Source organism: Poromitra crassiceps (assembly GCF_964638095.1).
Source record: "Poromitra crassiceps genome assembly, chromosome: 12".
Classification (NCBI taxonomy): Eukaryota; Metazoa; Chordata; class Actinopteri; order Beryciformes; family Melamphaidae; genus Poromitra; species Poromitra crassiceps.
Window position 1 is genome coordinate 24,227,055 of NC_139632.1, and position 16,637 is coordinate 24,243,691.

Below are 16,637 nucleotides of genomic sequence, written 5' to 3' on the forward strand. Positions count from 1 at the left end.
AAACATTAAAGCAGTTATTAGGAACTTTCATTTTGTGTTGATTTTAGCGGCCCCTGTGGACAAAAGCGGTGTTGTCCGAGCCATGGCAGACCAGGCAGGGCTTCTCTGACGGTGCAAACACACCGGACGCTGAAGCAACGCTGAAGTGACGCGGAATCGACGTGAAGCATCTGGAAACGCAAGCAGTTACATTTCCACGCCCTTACGGGCCACAGCGCGGCCGGCTCGCAGCCTGCAGTGATAGTTTCCGCGTCTGGTCGATTTTTTTGCGTCAGCCGCGAGCGATTGTGTGAAGCCAGGCAGGAAGTCAGTACAAGTTGTGACCAGCGTGGCGCAAAACAGACGCACGGCACCGCTTTTGGATCCAGTGTGTTTGCACCATCAGTCAGCGAGCCTCCCCCACTGTTTTATCTACTGCATATGGTTGACGACGTTATTGGTTTATTCGCCAGCCGGAACAAAAAATTACAACCAGTTACACACGGACGTGACACAGGACGGACGTACACCCGTTCAGGGCGCAGGCATTTAGAAAAACAATATAGAAATCGAGGATCTCCTCGCCGATGGTATCATTTTATTATTGCTGATCTAGGTAATATGTGGGGCATTAGAATTACATTTAGACTGTTTCATAACCAGTTACAAGTTCCTTGTAGCAGTGATTTCAAGACTTTGTCAACATATAAAAAGATCTTCTCCTGGGCTTTTGATACTACAGCCTGGTTATGCAGAACTGATATGCAGAAAACATATGACACCAATTATAGGAAGGAACTATATAAATTATAGTAATGAATGCAGGATATAAAGACGTCAACATTTGAAATGATCAATGTGGCATGGAAGGAATGCTCATTTAGAAAGCAGAAATAAGAGCCTGTAGCAGCACCTGAAAACAATTAAAGAAAGAATCAAGATATTCATCTCATCAGCCATTCATTCACTGATATGTGGCATGGCTGTGAGGCCAAGACAGGAGCGAGCAGTGTATGTATGATATACTGTTCATTATACAGAGAACCATGGAGGAACTCTTCAGTGTTACTGTACAAACTACTGGAATCTAAAATATCCCCCTAAAAGCTGTACAATAGCCTTTTTTTAAGGTCATCTTTAGTCATTAATTTGTCTGGCCCATGTGTATCTTGATTGTGTGTGTTCATAAAGGGAAAAAGCTGTCGTTCTTTGCCTCATCTTCTACTGTGCACCTTTTTGACGGCAAGGCAGGGATTTACTCGATGTTGTCTAGTAGTCTGAGCTGCCCTCGTTGGGCATGATTGGAAATGTTGAGGTCTGACCTAGGCTATACATACAGCATTGGTCTCAATACAATGCCCTTTCCCTATGCCCCCCTCCCGCACACACTCAAAATACACACAACACATACACTTTGAAAAAAGTTTTCCCTAACCCCTTTAAAAAAGTTAACCTTCACCCTACACTCTAATTCAGACCGACTTTGCAAACAACTCAAGTTGGAAATTTCACAGAGACTCTCAAGAAAGCCTTTTGACACATTAAAAGAGATTAGGAGAGACTATACAGACCTTGGGGGGGCTGAGTAAAACTGTTAACTTTGCATTTCAAACCACAAGGGTGAGGGATTTCTTTTCTCCCACAAGCTTGGGGAAAACCCCTAAAGAGGGAGAAGTTCTGCATCTTTTCAGATTTGTACTCATCTACAGTAAGTACCTTGGATATTTTTCTCCAAACTTCTTCCTGTTCTTATTAATACAAAGCTGATGATGCTCAGGATTGCTGGCTTTACTGTCTGCAGTATCTGTCCATCTCAGCAGTTATGACCATGGAGAAATCCCCAATCAACACTAAAAGATCCTCCCATCTTCCCACCACTCTGAGTCTCCTTGTCACTAAAGCAACGCACAATCAGCCACAATAGACACATTCAACACAATCCCTTAGCCTCAGTACAGTCATGCAATTGAGTATCAGTTCTCGACTTAAAAATAGTTCCAGATAAGGCACATTAGATAGGATTAAACAATGTCTCTGAAATACAGCAAGACCTCCAGCTGTTTGAACTATCTTTCTTTTGCAGATAAAGTGTGTTCTACACATATCTAGAACTTTTCGCCCACTGTATCTCACAAAGATCTCTTTCTTTTTTTGCTCCTTCAAGTGACAGCTGCATTACGACCCCAGTCATGCAAAGTCTTTAGCAAATTAATATCTCAAATGTTTCATACAAATTACATTAAATCTTTAATGGATGCCCTGGATCTCTTTTGCCCTGAATAACTACCACTACTACTAAAATGCTCGAGTACTCCATGGAGCATGTCCTTGGACAAGCTTATAAGGCATTATGAATGAACTAAATTAATATGCATTCTTTATAATGAAAAACACACTTGTACTACTACTACTATGACTACAAATAATAATAATAATAATAATAATAATAATAATAATAATAATAATAATAATAATAATAATATATTAATAATAATAATAATAATATATTAATAAGTACTGGCCATGATTTGCTGCAGAATTAATGATACTGTAGTCATAGTTCACTTTAGCCAGTACATAAATACAGACCGTTTTACTGTTTGCTTGTAAAAAGGTTTTAACTGTCAACTGTAAATCCTCCTGGATATAAGGGCAGGCAGGAGGCTTTTGTCTAAACAATCCCTCATAAGAATATCTACAGGGCGATTCCCAGTGGTATTCCACTTTATTTGTGAATTACCCATGCACATCTGCAAGAATAGCTCTCCCATCTCCAGCTCTCTTTTTTGGCAGGGCGGGAGAGACATGTGTTGATGTGTGTGACATAGGTAATGAGTCTGACTGTAATCCACTGACTGCCCCCATTTTGATGACTTTTCCCAATATAGAATAATAGCAAACACTACCAGATAAAATGCCACACATTATGTAGACTAGTGCAGTGCCCGTTCACCCTGCTGCTGCACAGAGAGCTGTTCGCCTGTTTATTCAAGGTTTATTAATATTGAACGTGTTACGTGTCCAAATTACACCAAATCCGACAACAACACACCCGTCAAGTGTGATGTCGATCGGAACCTCTTGCCATAATTGCAATCTTTGGTGTCATGATCTCTCCCTCAACCAATACAGTAAAAAGATGATAGCGTTTGGTACACTTCTGGCTAGAAGACTTGTACTCCTTAAAAATCTGATACGCTACAAGGGGTTGTGCTCTCGACTTTTATACCATCTGGCAGCCAGTCCTGGACCAGGTAGAGAAAATGGACGCTTCAAGCATTTCAAATGTATAGATTTACCCCCCCCCCCTCTGATATTTATTTTCATTAATCTGTTTTTGTTGTTGTTGTGTGTGTTTTTTTTTCTTTCTTTCTTTTCATTTTCTTTTGTGTGTCTTTGTGTATTGATATACTGTGATGTATGACATGATGTATGTGGTGTAATAGGCTAGGGGTTCTCGTGGGATGGGTTTTTGTTTAAAAGTGTCAAGTGTATTTAAATCTGTATTTTGTATTTTGTATGATATACAGAAAAGGAATAAAAAAACTTTGAACAAAAAAAAAAAAGTGTGATGTCGATCAGACAAACAATTCTCGAGATATGTGATAAACACACAGGACAGACAGAGATTCCTGGAATTAATAGAGATATTTTTTGGGAGTTTGTGCAAAGTCCAAAAACTATACACATGAGAGTTAGGCTGTAAATGACCAAGGTCGTAACTGCTAGCACTACTATCGGATACATTCAACATGTACATTACTGTAGGTGTAATGGCTCACACTAATATTAAAATACAGTTTCCTGTTCTCCATGTTGTTTCTCTTGACGATCACAGATTACACTATTGGTTCTATGGCTTCTAACACAGTGAGAATTGGTCCCATTGGGAGAATGTTCACAAATACAGCCTGAAAGGGAAATACTGCTATACATGTTATACAGATAGATTTTCAAACAAATGGATAAACAGGAACGTTTTCATTTTTCACGTTTCAAAAGAGACTATGAGTGTACAGTAAAAGGTCTTCTTGCGGTTTGTCTCTAGAGAGAAGGTACTCCTCCATCCTATCCAAGCAATCCATCAGTGACACAGTATACGATGACTACAGACAGCTTCAAATGCAGGGAGCGATGTGAGAGCTCTGCATGAGCGAGGTACTTGTAGCGTACCCATGCAGTGGCACGTACTTGTGTACCCACTGGTACCACCAAGACACCCCCAAGAGGATGGAGTTCATCCAGTCCATGCTTCAACATTCAAACTTATGTAATCCCCCGAAAACTAGGTTTCAGAAGGAAAGTATGGAATATTGCTACTGTAGTATGATGTAATAACATCATACAAAGTAGGGCGCATTACTCACTGATGCAATGAAAAAATCATCTTCTTTCTGGGCTACTGTGTGAAAAAAGAAAGTCCCTGAGAGTCACCAGCAGTGGCACTTCTGCGGGCTATCTTTATAACAGGGGGAAATGTGTACTATCACACAGCAGAAACGGCTTCTTTCATTCACCTCCTGTGGTACTACAGGCCAATCCTGCCACACACCCTGCCCCCCCCCCCCCCCCGACGCAACCCTGCACTTGGCTTTCCGTGCGATCACGACCCCCTCCTGCTCCAGGAGGTCATATTCAGCTGGAAATGTCCTTCGCTTACGTCAATGTCATCAGTCGCAGAGATGGGCAATTTGAACTCTTCTGTCAGAGGCTCTCTCTCTCTCTGTGTCTGTGTGTGTGTGTGTGTGTGTGTGTGTGTGTGTGTGTGTGTGTGTGTGTGTCTGTGTCTGTGTGTGTCTGTGTCTGTGTGTGTGTGTGTGTGTGTGTGTGTGTGTGTGTGTGTGTGTGTGTGAGTGAGTGCGTGCGTGCGTGTGTTTTAGATAATGTGCAATGACAGCAGTTGATAAATCTATCTATCTGATGGTAAGCCTTTTAGCATTGTTACTAGGAGGGCTAGTAGCTTCATGATGGAAAGAGGCAGGTTACATTGACAGTCACAGCCTTCCTGGCTCAAACAAAATGTGCCATTGGATCACCCTGTTAATAAAAGACAAAGGGGTGATACTATGCAGTTTATTAGACTAACAAACATTGACGGAACACATTGAGTGCCTGCGGGCGTGCTGCTCTCTCCACAGTTGGCTGCCCCTGTCAAAACTCAGAACCTGCTGCCAGATTGACCTTAAGGTCAACGGGTGCCACCGGCACTGTGGCAACATGTAGTCTGCTCCATGTAGCAACTCAGCAACACAGCAACATTCTGCTCCATGCAGCAACTCAGCAACACAGCAACATCTAGTCTGCTCCATGCTCAACACAGCAACACAGCAACATCTAGTCTGCTCCATGCAGCAACTCAGCAACACAGCAACATCTAGTCTGCTCCATGCAGCAACACAGCAACACAGCAACATCTAGTCTGCTCCATGCAGCAACACAGCAACACAGCAACATCTAGTCTGCTCCATGCAGCAACACAGCAACACAGCAACATCTAGTCTGCTCCATGCAGCAACACAGCAACATCTAGTCTGCTCCATGCAGCAACACAGCAACACAGCAACATCTAGTCTGCTCCATGCAGCAACACAGCAACACAGCAATCAGGGAGAACAACAACACACAAAACAAACGGAGAGAAAAAGTTCAACACCACAAAGACCTATAATGACCGGGTTGGAGTGTCATCTTGATGCGATTCTCTTCGGCTGCATAAGCACATGGTCACACAGTCATGTCATGACAGTGACCTAAAGAGCAAAATAGCATTGCAAAAAATAGCTGTCTATGGCCATGACCTTTTATCGGGAATCAACGAGGCTGGCTAGCATAGCAGTCCTGTGACATCACATGGGTAGTCCTGTGACATACCAGTCCTGTGACATCACATGGGTAGTCCTGTGACATACCAGTCCTGTGACATCACATGGGTAGGGGGGTTGTAGAGGCCACCAATGACCACTGCTCAGGGTTTGCTGTCATCATAAGAGAAAAACAGAACATGTAAACTCCCGCTCTGGCTTTGAAATTTGTGATAACTGGGTGTTAATTATCCATTTGCATTTGTCTATGACCGCTTTCAAATGTCATTATCACCCACAAGACAGACAAGCATTGATGACTAAAATGTTGAGTGTCACTAGATATCTACTGATCACCTGTGTACCATATCGATTAAACTAATCTTGAATATTGAATATTTATTTATAAGCCGCAAATCCAAATTCAAGAGGCAGTTACAGTTTATTCAACCTAACAAATTAAATTGAGATTAAATACTGTATAAGATTCCTTTTACTACATCAAGTCCTTTATGAACAAAATGTATAAATGAAAATATAAAAAAATAGATGCACCAGGGGCATCTATCAAGCATACATGGCTGCATTTTCCATGCATGCATGTACAGTATGCATACTACATGCATACTGTACATCTCGAACCCTACCCCTTGAAACAAACAGTAGGATCCTCTGACACCTGAGACATCAAACGAATATAACCAGCCAGGCATGTACATTTATGACTGTACCATTAACATGTTTACAGGGCTTTATACGGCTGAACGCCACTTCAAACCAGGTAAACACGGCCTACAAACGACCTGCGAAACTACCCTCAAGGGGATTCTATCATTGGATTGTATCAAATGATGTTGTCTGTCGCAGCAATGAGTGTTAAGAGTGGAAACATACAGTATTATGTATTAGCACTGTTAGAGAATGCAATTTCCACTCTTCATCCGCTAATGTGATAATTATAACAGTCTATCTAAAGCAAATGAATAGAAGCCAGGAGTCCAGGAACTGTATTATAGAAGTATATAAAAACCATACATTCTCTGTCAATCTGTATTGTCAGAGGACTGAATCTCAATGTACACATTCTGATACGTTATACAGAGTCCAAATATTCAGCGGCGATTGACAGTTGACATTGATTACTTATACTCAGGGAGAGGAGGAAAGAGGGGGGAGAGGAATGGGATGATCTCTTGGAAATGTGTGTGCATCTCAGTCTGACAGAGAGGTATCAGTTGTTATGGAACACGACGCACTGACCAAGGTCTCAGCAAAAGGAGAAGTCCTCTGCCATGGGTGAATCTATGTGTGATGTCATGTCATGGTAACTCATAGCATCAATTATGCATATGCAATTATTAGGCAACTATTAGCTTATTGAATAGGAAATGGCATGGAACTTATATTTTCTCCAACAAGCACCTTCTGCCAGCTACATATTCACAGGAGTGTAGAAGATGATCGAAAATATAACAGCATAGAAACAAACAGCAAGATTTAGTGCTCCACTGGTACTGTAACATGAGGATGGTCTACATTGTTAGACTACCCAGCATCTAGATGATATTGAATATACGTACATGCAGTGTCTTCAGAAAGTGTTCAACCCTTAACTTTTTCAGCATTTGGTGGTGTTGCAGCGTGAATTTGATTCAATTGAGAGTATTTGGGAACAACCTACACAAAATGTACTACAATGGCAAAGTGAAAACGTGTTTTAATTTTTTTTTGCAAATCTATTTGAAAATGAAACAGAAATATCTCATCTAAATAAGAATTTGCCCCATGAGTCAGTACTTGGTAGAGCAACTACAACGTTGAGTCATCTTGGATACATCTGTCTCAGTTTGGCAGATCTGGCTTTGGGGAATTTCTCCCATTCTTGCTTACAGTGGGATGAGAAACATCTGCCAACCGCTAACTCCAAGTCATTCCATACATGGAGATCAGATCATTAATAGGATTCAAGTCTGGGCTTTGACTGGGACCCTCAAGGATTTTAACGGTCTTGCTGTGAAGCCAAGAATTGTCAATTTGGCTGTAAGCCTAGTGTCACTGTCCTGTTGGAACAAACAGTAGACTGTCAGCTAAATCTATGGTCTATCACACTCTGGAGCAGCTTCTCATCAAGAATGTCCCTGGATTTGACTCCAACCATTATTCCGACTATCCTTATAATTTCCTCCAACATCTATCTATCTATCTATCTATCCTATACTACAATTCCAGCAGTGTCTGTATGTCTGTATGTCTGTGCACAATTGCGCAACTTTGCTGATGACATCACTGATGACATTTTGACATCATTGTGATGTCATAAGATGATTTTGGTCAATAATGATTTTACTGATGACATCACTGATGATGTCATAGACATTGTGACATAATCAGTGAGACAAAAACAATGTACCCATGGTGAATGTGCGACTATAGACGTTTTCACGGAATGGTCAGTCCTGCACTTGTAAATAAATATAAATGTTTTTTTTTCTTTTATATCCATAGCAAACACTGCAACAGGAAGTGAGCGGGGGTTCAATTTAGAATGTTTTTTTGTTGTCAAGTTAAAACCGTCTTTGCATCACTGATGACATCACTCATTGATGACATAGACATTGTGACATCATCAGTGAGGCAAAAACAATGTACCCATGGGCGGGTGGAGAAAACGTCACGGGGGGAGGGGAGAGAATGTAGAGAAACAGTGGATGGATAAACCAGAATGAGGTGGTAATGCAAAATAAAGGATGCCAACTGCCATAAAACACCACAGAAGAAGAATAAGGGGGGGGGGATTGAATGGGGAAAACAGGAGGCCATTGATGGCGATCAATAACTCTAACACGTGGTTAAGGATTTCCTAGCATTCTCACATTTCAGCACAATTTAGCAGATTGGTTAGACCTGGTATAACATATGTGCATTGTTACTATATAAATCCATGCACAGTTAAATTCACTTCTGCACCCCTCATGAGCATGCAGACATGCAAGACTTTGGGTGTAAGAGTCATGATGGGCTCCTGAGGAAGCGCTGACATGGTGAGGCTCCTGAGGAAGCCTGAGGAAGCACTGACATGGTAAGGCTCCTGAGGAAGCACTGACATGGTGATGCTCCTGAGGAAGCACTGACATGGTGAGGCTCCTGAGGAAGCACTGACATGGTGATGCACCTGAGGAAGCACTGACATGGTAAGGCTCCTGAGGAAGCACTGACATGGTGATGCACCTGAGGAAGCACTGACATGGTGAGGCAGTCCCTGAGGAAGCGCTGACATGGTAAGGCAGTCCCTTGAGAAGCCACCAGAGCAGAAAGGTCACCAGCCCTATCACACTCTCAGGGAGCTTATAGTGCCGGGGTGGTCTAGAGAGTTTGCATGATCATTGGGAGACTTGGGAGCAGGCAGCATGAGCCTATCATGATCATTGGGAGACCTGGGAGCAGGCAGCATGAGCCTATCAGCCTGCTATGTTGTGACAGCACGGCATGGCTTGACTGGCACAGTGTGAAGTGAGGCCTCCTCGGGGGCACTCGTGTGGAAGGATCCATCTCAGCAGCGTTGCCAGCACTCCGCTTCAGCTAAACTGTGTCAGTAGACTTCAATGCCCATCTGCTTTAGAACGGCTTGATATCTTATTACACAAACACAACAAGTACAAATATAAACAAGGAGGCCAACATGTCTGACACCATGGCTTCTCTGCTGACGAGGGAAGTGATAGTCGTGTTTCCTTTCTCTCTGGTACTCTGGTACTGCCAGCGATGTAAACACAAACTCTTATGCTGTAGGGACGTATGAGAAGAAGACAGCTGTGGTGAAGTGGATTAGCAGTAAAACTATTTGATCAATCAATCAATAAAACTATGTGACTGCTGGGTCATTTTAGCAATCTTGGATTTTCTGGGGATCTGGGGTCAATCAATCTAACAAAAAAGAGAAGTCACCAATTAAATTCTGTAGCAGGGTGATATGTCTGTTAGAATTTTGGGATCAGGATTAGACCTTTCAAAGCACGACAAAACAATAAATATTAAACATACTCTACTGGAACTCAACATTAAGCATGAAGTGAAAGAAACTCGTACATTTACAAAAGAATAGAAAAGAGAATGAGGGTGTTGTTAAAGTCGAGCTGAACCCATTCGTCACGTGCGTCTGAGTCCGTTTCAGACTGAAAACATAATTTGTCTGACAAAACAAACGTGATGACAAGGGTCATAGTATTATGTCGATGGTTTTATTTGACAATTCTGGGGACTGGATTGGGCTTTGGCCAATCCTGGCGTGTTCCACCTCCAAATCGAGTGGGATTCAGCATGTTGTGGCACTCCCCTCGGGAAGAGCCTGCTGACTGACGTGAGGTTAGTGGCTGAGTGGAGCTCAGCGAGCCGCAGGCAGCCAGCTGCCTTCGTGTTGCCGAGCGGAGAGTGCAGCACGTCGGCCTGGAATCTCCGAGGGGCGACCCCTGACGACCAGGCTCTGTGAGGCGGCGAGGCGCGCGCCAATATCGCCATTGCATTAAATAATATTCCTGGAATGCGACTTTTAACGAACCAGTTACATTTCTTTGCATTCTTAGACATTACCGTTTGATTTAGTTTGCATAATTGCTAGTTAGTTGTTAGTAGTTAGTTTATGGGCTAGAAATTCTGCCAGATGACAGGCACTAGGCGCCATTTTCCCCTTCATTTGGAATAGAAAATTATCCTGAAATGAAGATTTGATTGACAGCTGCCATGTCATGATATGATTGGTTGAAATGGGGTAGAAATTTGATAGTACTAGGTGACGTCAGCAAACTGTAAATTACTGTTATCAATGAAATCTTAAAAAATGAACTTTTGATGTGAAAAAGACTTCAGCTCGACTTCAGCTCGACTTTAATGGACAGATGCGCTGCTCTTGGTGCTCCTCTCTGGCTCTACCTGGCACCCAGGCATGGACAGGGATGACTAAGGGGAAACTAATTAAATGGATGCATGTAACATTGTGAGGGATCTTAACATACAGTACAGCCTTGTACAGCTACAGTATATACTGTAGGCTTAGTCACCATGATCCTGACCATCCCAAACACACTATCTACAGTAAAGGCTGTATGCATCCACAGCGGCTCATTGAATCCACGATTAAACAACGTACACATCATGTCAAAGTCCATGTACAGGTCACTGCCCCTTTCCTCTGTGAAACAACAGTGCCCAGCAGCCTTTTCCATATCATCTTTCTAGACATTAACAATTGCACATTTCAGTTTCCTGCATGGATCAACACAAACAAGAGATGGCTTCAATGTGCTCTGCTGACTGACTGTTAATTGAGGTGGAACTATGACTCGAAGTGAGTCACAGAAGTTCTGGCACTGCCAGAAGGCAGCCTGGTGACAGCTGAGTTATCCATCTGGAAAGATACCTCTACGGTCTCAGACGGACCGCCCCACATCACCCCCACCATGATATAGCTCATCTGGATAAGTAACAGTAACCACACAGGTACAAGTATGCAGTACGTTATTTTGGGAGCTGAGGCCTTCAATATTTTATTTATTATGCTGCACATTATTATCATGTTAAATCTTATCGCACCAGATTGAACTAGATCAGGAGGACTACTGTAGGTGCAGCCATAAACGGATACCGTACATACGAGTTTCACTGGGCAATAATGTCACTGCTAAATGTGGAGACTTTTTTTTAAATTTGGTTACAAAATGAATTGGTTATAGATAAGCAGCACATCAGCACAATATACATTTTTTTCCCAAGAGCTTGTGGGACATATTCATTGCATGATGATGAAATTACTGCCATTCATTCTAATTCCAGTAATGCAACTGTGAATACCATCATAATATGCTGATAAGACTAAATAAAAAGCCTAATTTGTCTTGAGCCCTGGGGGAAGGGGGGGCATTACTACTAACAACTCTGTTCAATGGGTCTTACTTTTGAGAAATCAGAAGGCCTTATTATTGATCAGGTACTGTATAATAATGACGAAAGCAAAACAGTTACATTTAGCTTGAAGTAGAAAATGAGAGCTGCACAACAGCATGCATTTTTCAAGCACAAATTAGCCAAACATAATCGTTAATTTTCAGCCTGAAGCTTACAGGTGGCCAACATGGAAGAGGAACCAGTTGGATATTGGACGAAACATGATTATGTACAGTATGCACATTTACAGTAAAGTTTAACCCCACTTAAGAACATGTCAGTGAAAGCCACGACATCTGAAAGAGCTTTACTGTATATGGCATGCAACCAAGGAGGGACCGCACACTCAGTTTATGAGGAGGTATAATGGAGGCAACTATAAAGCCATAGAGAGGGAAAGATGGAGAGGAGAGAGAACAGAGAGAGAGAAAGAGAGCAGGGTGGGGTGGGGTGGGGGCTGCTTGTGTTTAAAAAGTATCTCATAAAAAGCGCATGGCCTTTAATGCACAAAGCAAGTGTCTCTGGAATGAAGCAGTACAATCAGCTACTGTAGCATAGCATTATAGAGATTTTGCCTTGGACACGTAATGCAGTGTAACACAGACTGACACACTTGCCTTTGCAGGCAAATCCACTTAACAGTGATTCACTGGCATCATCGGGTTGAGTTGTTACTCATTTGAAGTTGAGTTCGTAGAGGTTAATTCAAAAGCGGGACATCACTATAGAGGTCCCCGTCGACTCTCAAACAAATAGATTGTTGATTGATTCAACAAATTATATCCTAAGATAGCATTTGCGTAGGGTTTAATGCACTAATTCACATGAATATTCTCGAGGTCTGAAGGCAGAGTAAAGCAATTAGTTCAACTGCGAGAAACCACTAATTAGACTTCCTCTATTACAGCATCCAGTGATAGCCCTCCACTCTCACTGCCACACTTAGTTTTCATGTTGTTAATGATGACCTCAAGGCACATACAGTACATACCCTGCATAGAACAAATACAAAAAGATCCTCATATTGAAATGCTATTGACAATGCACACAGTAGCGCCCCCACTGGAGCTTGTTGACTCTCAGTAGGTGGGATCTAGGTTTAATTAGTAGAGAGGCCACGGAGAGGTCAGAGGTCAGTGAGAAATAAGGGCTCATGGCAGTCAACCTTCCCGTAGCCGGCACCAAAGCACTGCCACTGCTCTGGTGCTTGATGAGCGCACTGTTTTGACACTCATCCGGGCCTCCTTGTTAACTCACCACCCCAACAGATCTGATCTGCTTGGACAGGCCTGCACTGACTACACATTAGCGCGGCTAGTTGTCCTCGGATTGCAGCGCTGGCGCACTCACAGCCTTTAGCGTGAAGAAGGCGCTCTCTCTCGTCTCTTCTCCAGCCCCATGCCAGACTGAAGACTGAAGACACAAAAGGTTTCGGAATCTTCAAACGTGGGTCTCAAACCAGCCTCAGCCCAGAGTGCCTGCAGCCTCTCTCGGCCCTCCATGCCACGTGCCCCAGAAGAACTACAGTTTTTCCTCTTTGTTCAGCAGAATGTCAGATTTAGCCCTGAAGTCTAAGCACCAAGATGATACACCCTGTGATGTAAAACTAGTCTGGCAAATTTAGTAAAATATGATGTAATTTCTGTAAAGGAAATATATTTTTATTACCTCAATACATTCAAGTCTGTTACGTCGAGAAGCGATCAGGAAATAAGAGAACTAAAAGAATAACAGTACTATCAGATTTGATTTAATATCTGCTGTTGTGGAATAATGCAAAACATTTGCAACACAAACTTAGTTAACTGTGTCAAATAACAAATGGCATCTAAGATGGAATTGGAGAGAGAAGAAATGGGAATAATTATATAATGACGATCACATTTCATTACCCACTGTTATGCCAGGGAGAATAGCAACTAAAGCAAACTAAATCGTGTTGATGTCTGTGAGCCGTCGGTGCTGGCTGAATGTTTGCAGGAATGCTACTCAGACTTTTATGAATGAGCAACAACGTCCAGTTCAATTTGATCTGCGAGACGAGCACAGCGGAGGTCCCCTCTCGCGCTTCCCAACTTCACATGGGAGGGAAGATTGTGCTCCCAGCAGCTTGAAAGGCAGAGCAGGGTGGCCTATTGATTTGGGGAAGCTGGCTCTGTAATTGCTTTGCACACAGAAAGCTGTAAATCAAGAGCACTCGTTACTCTTTGCTTATACAAGCGGAAGATTACAGTGAGCCCAATGCTGGGCTATGAAACCTGGCCCGTTACACAAGAAACACTAGCGTTATGTTGGAGAAGAAACGCACTGAAAGAGACCCAGCCAGGACTGACAGGAGCAGCTGGAGAGGGGAGAAGGTCAGGCAGAGTTAATCAGCTAGAATCTGCATCAGCTGAGGAGGGAGAGGACTAGTGTGAGCGCGTGTGAGCGCGTGTAAGCGCGTGCGTGTGTGTAGGCTGGTAAAGCAGCAAAAATAAACACACCAATGGAGAGCTAAATCTTTTCCATGTACAAAAAAACCTCGCAGACAGAAGCAAGAGCTAAAAAGACACGCTGATGTTAGATGTTATATATGTTAAGCATAAAATGTCATGATAAATACATTGTAAGGAGAATTGCAGAAGGAACAAATCTAACGATACTTGTGAATAAAAGTATATGGAGTCTCTTGAGAGACAGGTGCTGTGGGTTCTGACCCGTAACACCGACAGTTTGCTACAGGTAAGGATAAAAATAAACATGCGGCGACTCTGACCCCCCCCTATACGTAGGGAGAGAGACCACCGTACATTAGCGGGAGTAAGGCCATCTCCTCTGCAGGCTCGGCTCTCACAGAGCTGCACAGGTGCACATCAATTTTTCAACCCATATTGACAAAAGCTTTCAGACTTCTTCTCGAACATGTACTGCTCACAAGTTTTCCCCACAAAGATCTGCACTTACACTATATTTTATTTAGGAATAAACCTGCGTAACCTGCATTTCAGAAGCTGATAGCTCCAAATCCTAAAAAAAGTATTTGCTTTGTGTGCATGTCTCTGCATGTGTCCGTGTGTGTTCGTGTGTGTGTGTGTGTGTGTGTGTGTGTGTGCGCGTGTGCATGAGTAAGAAAGTGAGACAGAAAGAGAGGAATTGAGAGATTTTTTCAGAGTGGTGTAACTGGTCGTAGTGTAGCTTCTTCCACGTACATCTGCTCTGAATCAAAACAGTGATGCTCCCCCAGAGTGTGAAAATGCAGGACCTTGTAACCCTGACAGCTAGCTGTATGTGTCAGAAATATGAAGTGGGCTACGCGCAGGAATCACAGCCATTTGGTTTCTCCCTTTAGCTTTGTCTGCTGCTCTGGGAAGAGCCTGCAAATCCTGCTGAAAGGAAATCCAATGAGCCAGAGGGTTCAGAGTTCAGACACAATAGACAATAATGCCAAATAATGGTCACGCAGTTTTTCTCCATGGGGCAATATACAGTGCAAGGAAAAGTACTGGTAGCCGGGGCGTCTGGGTAGTTTAGAGGTGAAAGCACTCGCCTGCCACCACGGAGACCCGGGTTCAATTCACGGCAGCGGTACTGCCGGCTCGGTCAGACGCTCCTACAGACACAATTGGCCGTCAATTGGCGTGTCTGTGGGTGGGAAGGGTATGTGTCCTGGTCGCTGCACCAGTGCCTCCTCTGATGGGTCGGGACGCCTGTTCGGCGGGGAGGGGAACTGGGGGGAATAGCATGATCCTCCCATGCGCTACATCCTGCTGGTGAAACTCCTCCTGTCAGGTGAAAAGACGCGGCTGGCGACTGAACATGTATTGGAGGAAGCATGGTGCTAGTCTACGACTCTCCCCAGATCGGCGCAGAGGGGGAGCAGGACAGCAGGGGTAATTGGCCAAGTACAATTGTAGAGAAAATGTGAGAAAAATATGTGAATAATTTTTTAATCAAAAGAGAAAGAGAAAGAAAAGTACGGGCCATGGTAAGCAAGTGGATGCTGTGCTAAGTGACCAGGCAAAGGAGAGCAGCAGAGGCAAAGGGAGTGAAAGTCAGGCCATGTGGGAGGCCTCTCCTGTCTGTCTGACCCTGTGTGCTTCCAGCAGCAAGGACCCCAATACAAGCTGGAGAGCAGGACACTAGCTCAGACAGCTATAGGCCCTTGGAGACTATAGCCTATTATTGTACAACATACTGTCGCAATCTGTCCAAAAGGTGTTTAACCACACTTTTAGGAGCACATAATTTCATGTTATTACGTTGTTCACGTCAGGATCCTTGAGCACATTCACTTGCCACCACACTATGCATACTAGAAATCAGCAAATCTGATTTGACTTATTGCCTTTAACATCTATCATTTCAGAACCACATCCTTTCACTTGTCTTCTCTCTGTATCCGCTATCTTTCCACAGTGCGGTGTGATAATGTTACCTTTGTGTGTTTCCTCCCAGTATGCCCGCCTCATTTGTCTCCCTCTAACCACAGAGCTAGGAGTTACTAAACCATGGGGCGTACGCACTCGTTATTCCCTCTAACCAGAGAGCTAGGAGTCGCAACCAGCAGTCTACGTGTGAAGCACTTTCTTGTCTTCGATACAGATCGACGCCCACGTATCGCTGTATCTACTTATGAGGCTAACTTTGCTAGTTTTCCAAAAGCGGATAAGTATGTGTATTCTACTACAGTAGGCTGAAGAATACACCAACAGATGTGAGGACTGTTCTGAAAGGTGAAATGTTTCAAGGATGCCGACACACAAATCACCATTTAACACAAAAGAACTATGATAACAGATGAGTGGAGGTAAATACATCTCTAGTCCTGGCAAAGAATGCCCTCTTAGGTTACTGCTATATCTAGGAGATATAATCTGCATGTGTCGAAAACCCCTCAGAGCTTTCCTACGTACTCCAAACACAATTGGTTAGGTTTTTTTA

The 16,637-nt window shown here is 43.2% G+C and overlaps 1 protein-coding gene across 1 annotated transcript in view; it reads right to left on the minus strand.

The window, feature by feature from the left end:
* The window catches only part of lpp (LIM domain containing preferred translocation partner in lipoma), a gene marked incomplete at its 5' end in the record, with an annotated part of 89,247 nt that overhangs the window by 54,308 nt on the left and 18,302 nt on the right, over positions 1 to 16,637 (minus strand). The window lies entirely within an intron of this gene.